This window comes from Thunnus maccoyii, chromosome 16 (genome assembly GCF_910596095.1).
Source record: "Thunnus maccoyii chromosome 16, fThuMac1.1, whole genome shotgun sequence".
NCBI lineage: Eukaryota > Metazoa > Chordata > Actinopteri > Scombriformes > Scombridae > Thunnus > Thunnus maccoyii.
The window spans coordinates 29,433,695-29,440,712 of NC_056548.1; positions in this window are offsets into that span (position 1 = coordinate 29,433,695).

Below are 7,018 nucleotides of genomic sequence, written 5' to 3' on the forward strand. Positions count from 1 at the left end.
CTGACACACGCAAAGTGCTCCCAAGGGACTCTCCATAACCTGTTGTTCCCCTTCTCCTTTCCACAAAGTTAGGTTGTAAAAAACAGTCAATAAATGAAAGGTGCAAAGCAACAATTACCTTTGAAGTTCTTCCCTACATGTTATACAATGTGCTGTCTCTGTGTTATGGGGTTATAAATCGATAGAGGTCTGCCTGCAATGAGGAGATGAGTAAAGTTTTGGCTCAGTGGCGCAGTCGTCTATGATCTGGGAGACTCCAGTTCGAGACCTGGTGTGGGTACCTTCTTCATAAGATAGTTTATTCATGAACACTTACTGTAACACTTTGATTTTCTAAAATTAAAAGCATAATAGGTGGGTCGCTGTTATTAGAGCTCTAGTAATATTAAATAGTTTTACTAGCTGATGCACAGATTTGCATATATTAGTGCACGGGTTAAATAAACACACGTGTGGTATGTTGTTTGTGTATTGCAGTTCGCTTGAGTCTGGTGTTTCACAGCGGGGACGCTGGGCTGTCCCACCTTTTCATTCGCTTGTGAACAAGCAAATAATGCACATTAATTTATGACTCAATAGTAGCAAAATATATGTTCATTGAGGAGTATAATGTAAGACTCGTGATAAGCTAATTGTAATAGTAAATTGAAATCTGTGGGTGCCATACACAAACTTACCTCTGCTATTAATAGTTCCAGGAAAGTATCAAGAAGTGGTAAGTGAGTAGAGGGGATTTCAACTGTACTGTTGTACTAGATTTTCTGTTATTTCCAAGGTCAAGGATGAACCTTCAAACTCAGTGTTATTTTAATTTGTAGCTCAATCTGTGTAACATATGTAAAGTAAATAGGAATGTTTGCATGCATATAAGGGTTAATCCTGATCTTTTGTCTTTTTTGTGTTATCTGTGATATGCTGTTAGTCTGTAACTCATTGTTATTGCATTTGTTACAATATTTTGCTGTTTAGGCTGCTACAACAACTTTCAGATGAATGGATTTGTTGACACTCAACATGCAGTAAGTTGCTGTGTATTAAACCTGCATTATGTGGATATTAATGTTGCTCTGCAGATATACTGTATATAAACACTCCAATACTGTGTATGCAAGTATTAGAGTCCCTATACATTCAACAAGCTACTGAAAAATCTCATCATCTTTTTGCTGGAGTCTCAGATTTCCTAAATAAATCAGTTAAAACCTTGAGAGGCCCCCGGTGGCTTGTAGCCAAAAGAAACAACACAGAGTCAAACTCTTCCACTTCCACCACTGGTACTGAGGCTGGGCCTGTTGTGGTTGGTTTCACAGTTGGGGCTCTACCAGCAGCAATAATGTGGTAATAACATCTGTAACATCTGGAAAACATCAGAATTAAAGCCGAGCTTGTAACAGACAAATAAGCCTGGGTCCAGCATGTTGCTCTGCTTCAGCAGCTGAGAGTGAAGCAGCTTCCCATCACATCAGTAGCTGCAGAGATGTCTACAGAGCATTATAAAAACTGCTATGCCCTTATACAAACTATGACATGAATAATAACGCATTTATGGCTGCACAGAGAAAAGCAAAAGAAACAGAATAAAAAGTGTGCGAAGCAGCTCCTTAAAGGAGTAGTCTGAAAGTTTACAATACAGCCTTTATATCAAACCCACAGTTAGACTAGAAGACCAATACTGTCAATTTCATGTCTTTACGTCCAGTACAGTGACAGATCAAGGATCCAGGAGGCCTTAGCACAGAGACTGGAAGCAGGAGGGAACAAATGGGAAGAAAATTATACCTACCAACAATATCAAATGTTAAGATATTCATGTTAAGATTGTGAGAAAAGACTCACAATTACTTGTGTTACTGCAAATACTGACTTTTTGTAGTTTTTGAGTATATTTGAATGAATTAAAGAATAATTCCAGTTTTTCTCAACCTAGTTCTTATTTTCATGGCTTTAGTTTTATTTTATTATTCCTATCACTAATAATGACATTGTACTAACTAAGTGTCAAATTGCTGAGATCAAATTACATCACTAAAAGAAATGGTGGAATGAAAGTATGTAGTCATTTAATGATACATTTAAACATCATTTAAATGACTTAAAGATGAGAGCGAGAGAGAAAAGAAAAAGTCAGAGAGAGATGGAGGCATGCAGGGAAGAGAGAGAGAGAGAGAAAGTGTACACATGAGCAGGTGAGAGAGGGAGTGTACATATGGACAGTTCAGTCAGGATACTCACATCAAGGTTTTAAACATTTATTGCGGTAACATGCATTTTAATTTGATGGTGTGGTTCTGCTCATGTGATGCTCTGGAACAAATCTGAGCAGGCTTGACACAGACACAGAAGCAGGCAGCAGTGTAGCAGTGAGGGCAGAACTCAGTGTTGTTGTAGGTAAAGTGAATGAGCATTTCTATTGAGAGAGGTAGGTTATGGATATACATGATTGGAGGGTGTATGGGACATGTGACTATGAACTTACTCACCTGCCTGAACTACCACAAGGCTTCATAAGTAGACACATTAAAAAAACGTAGCTTATATTTGATAATTATTCAGCACAGTTCTGTGTAACTCTGTTCAGTAGTGAAGTGTACGGAACTGCACTGCAGACTGCAGTCTGTGCTGCCAGTAACCAGAGTGACAGCTGTTTCATATAGGTCCAACATGGATAGATCACACATTGAGTAGATCCACCATCACATACTGTAGTTATGTGAACACTGTTTTCCTGTTAACAAGCATTAAGCAACATTTCAGGAAAACATTTCAGATTGCACTCACTTTCAGTCAAACTGAAAGTGAGTGCAAAAGCAAGTGAGTGTGTTGTTTCTATGTTTACAACCTGTTTAACCGTCTGACTGCTTGTGTTTCTTGTAGGAATTTGTGCGCTCAGATATTTTTATGATTTTATGGAAGAATTATGAATTATTATTGTGCACAACTCCAATATGAAATTATTGGTCCAGTGACATAACTCATATTAGTGTAGAAATAATAATAGGGAAATAGTCGTCCTTGTTGGACACACAAGAGAGGTCAATTAGAATTATGATTGTTATTAATCTTAATTATGATTTTGCAAAGGTACAGGTCTTTTAAGGTTAAGTGACTGAGATGCAAGCACAAGAAAACACAAACAAGTTCTCTTTAGTTACATACACATTTATTACTAATACTACAGCTACAAGTACTTAACACTACAACATTTTACAGACAAGACACAAGAGGGAAAGGGAAACTGGTACACAAGGCTATGGCTAGTGAATGATTGAAATGCATAATGCAGAGTTATCTATTGTGTAGTTAGTATAAGAAACCTGATAAACAGATGAGATGACTGATGCCCGGGAAGCAGCGAGTCAAATCAACGGTACCACAGCTTAGTTCTGAATTGCCAATTGCAATTACAAATTATGAAAGCACCAGGGTTTAAGCAAGTTGATGAGGGTTTTGTAGGACTACTTGCTTGCTCCCCGGGGTGTCTTCTTGTTGAGAATGGAGTCCGATGTGCTGGGGTGAGGAGCTGGAGTCTGGATCTTGCTGCAGTCTGCTCACCCAGAAGGTGCCTCCTGGCCAATCCCAGGGGTGGCAAAGTTCTGGGGGAGTAAAGTCAGTCCCCCCCTGTCCACAGACAGGCGGGTGCAGTTCCTGAATATGGTTACTCCATTAAACAAAGTATTTACAATGATTGATTCCTAATTTTGCAATTAGAATTGTAGCTTTAGTGTTCTGACAGTGAAACAAGCAGAATGATACTAAACATGATAGGGTTATCATGGATGATGGGATTATGTTCATGGTACATGTCTTGGCTTAAAGGCAGTGGGATAAAAGTCTAACCAAAGTACATAACAACACACATATGATACACACATATCAACATACAACAATAATTGTCCTTAGACAAAATCTAAAACTAATCCATGGATTTTACAGTCCTCTGGTCTTTGGTCTGACTGCAAATGGCAGGGGTCCATGCCATTTAAAGGTGTGTGTGAGTGTGTGTGTGTGTGAGAGAGAGAGATAGAGAGAGAGAGAGAGAGAGAGAGTGTGAATGGGGCATGTCATATAGTGCAGCATGTCTTGTGCCTTATGCTGGTTTGTCCAGTGATCAGTTCTTGGGTTGGTCACTCAAGTCTTGAAAATCAAATTCCACAGTGGGATTAAAGTTGATGCCAGCTCGTCTCTGTGTGTGACTGGCTCTTAGAGATGAGTTATGATAACCAATGGTGGGGGTCTTTTATCCAAATGGTACTATCAATTCACACTGGGGTGTGAATTGGTCTTCCTATCGTGTCAGATCTTGTAGCTTGAAAGATCAAAGATGGTTTGGGTCAGTGGTCTGGTTTGGTGACCATGCAGGAGATGGGGGTTCCTTATCTGATCCTTTCTGTTTGCAGGAGCTTGTTTAGATGGTCTGGTCAGGAGGAGTTTGGGACTCTCACTTTATTGGCCAGCTTTCCTGTGGTGTTGAAGAAAGAGCTGGTCAGTTGTTTAAGGCTTGTGCTTTCTGCCTTCGAAACATGCAGGGACTTTATCCTACATTCTTTACCTGTGACTTAGCTTTGATGATGCCCCTATATTTCCAGATCTCAACAATTATGAAATAGAAATTATGGACATGACTACAAAAGTAAGACTGAACTACTATTAAACTGGAATAATTCTTTAACAGCACCTTAGTTGGCCTATGAGTATGTCTCAGTGTGTACAAGCTGTCAAGAATAGCATGAAAACTGACAGACAATGAATCAGGACTTATACTAAAAATGCATAACTTGACATTTGCAAATATGTTTGATTTATAAATGATGTACAAATGTGTAGTGACATTTATTTATGTGCACCCCATCTGTCTCTTATTTATGTGCACTTGGGGAAATATTAAAATGATTGTGGTGCTACGGTCACAGGGTCACCAACATCATCAGGATTCATTCTCTGGGAATCATAAATACCAACAGCAAGTACATGGAAATCCAGGTCCTAGTTTTCAACATACTGGAACTTTGTCAACCACTAGTCTTATCTTCCATACCCAACTTCATTACCTTATGAGGCAGCTGGATTCACGAGATCATGAGATCACGTGAGAATCCATCTTGTCCAGCTTCAAATTATATGCTTGTGTCCAAACCACTGGTGGTTCGGACCAGTCAACGTCCAATGAGGATTCTCACGTGATCGCGTGATCTCCCGAATCCAGCTGCCTCACAAGATGGTGATGGTGATAGATGATAGGTGATAGATGGTGATAGCCAGATGGTTCATCCAATCACCTGCAAGGTATTTTTTGAAAGTGCCTGCCCTTTTCCAAACAGTTTCTAAGGATGACTTTTCAGATGGTTCTGTGTAACAAACCATCTGGTGCGTCAGATTACCAACTTCATGCAGCAGGGAAAATAGTAGTTTGTGTTGAATTACATGGATTTGGGCAATCATACACGTGGCAATTATACAGTATTATGACCTTAAAAAGGCGTTACAGTGAACATATTAGAAACAGTTGTCCATTAACACACCCAGCAGACACAGAGCAATATTAGCATTCATTCAGAGTCCTGTTTTTGTTCACCTGGTGAATGTAAGTCCAATATTCGCTCTGCTTTTAGCTCTGTTTTGGTCTCCACCAGCTTTTAAGGGAAATATCTGGCTCTTTAGCTGCTAAAGGCTCCACTATGTTCACCAGCTAGTTGCTAACTTTGTCTGCTGCTTGGTGCTGGGTAGGTAGTGTAGACTATTAATAGGCTTTTATCACAGAAGACATTTTGACATGTCACATGTAAATAATAAAATGAATGATGGCTGAATATCATTTGGGTGCTTCAGTGTCAGCTGGTGACAGCTAATGTTAAGCATTTTTCCTTGATAAATGACCCAAATAATTAATTGATTACCAAAATTGTTGAGGATTAATTTTCTGTCAATCAATCATTTGATACATTGCTTAATTGTTTCAGCCCGGGTAGTCTGACTCACAAGATGTAGACTGTGGGGATAAGCGAGTACACCATTATCTGTATCTGTATCTGTATCTGTATCTGTATCTGTATCTGTTCAACCAACTAAATTATCGGTATCTGTGTTCGTACTTGGAGTGGGACTGGATTAAACCAGAAGTGGGTGGTGTTTAACCGGAAGTTGGTATTTTAAGTTGATAAGAAGTTGCTAAATGTATTGTTTATTAGAAAACTATTTATGGAACAGCCTCAGAATTGAGCTTCAGATTAACGTTTTTGATCACAAGTTTTTAATAAACCCGAATGACTAAATGTCAGTGAATCAATGAAAACAACACATACACAAAGTGTAGCAGGGTTGACACTATTAAATGAAGAGGGGTGCGAGTCAGAGTCACATTTGACAGGTAATAATTATAAATTATAAAGCAAATAGCAAGTAGCAATGACATATACAGTACTGTGCAAAAGTTTTAGGCACCCTAGATGTTTAGATTCTTATCCATTATGCAATACCATCAGGGAGGTGTCTGATCGGTCCCAATTTTATTCACGACATGACAATGACCCCAAGCATACAGCTAGAGTTATAAAGAACTATTTTCAGCAACAAGAAGAATGATGAGACAATTAGACCACAACTCAATCCAGTTTTCAATAGGTGTATTAAATCAAGCAAGCAAAGCAATACTGGGGTGTGCCATGTGTAAGTCATCCCACAGTCTTAGAGTTCAATCTACTTAGTAAATAATCTATTTTGTTTTCCCCACAACACTAAAAAAGTTAGGTTCAGTCCAGTTTCACAAACATAAAAGAAAGACAACTCAAAAGTCCGCTGCGGGTTTAACCGTGGATCCCCACAAAGCAAAACCAGGAAATCAAAATTGAAATAGCAGAAACTCCGACTGGGAAATACATACATCCACCGGATTATTCCTCCTCCTGACACAGACTCCAGAGACAAGGCTTATGTTGGCTTATGAGTTGGCTACAATGACACACACTTTGATGCTGAAGGTAAAGCTGGCATAACTCCCCTCCACTGACCAAAAACACTGGCG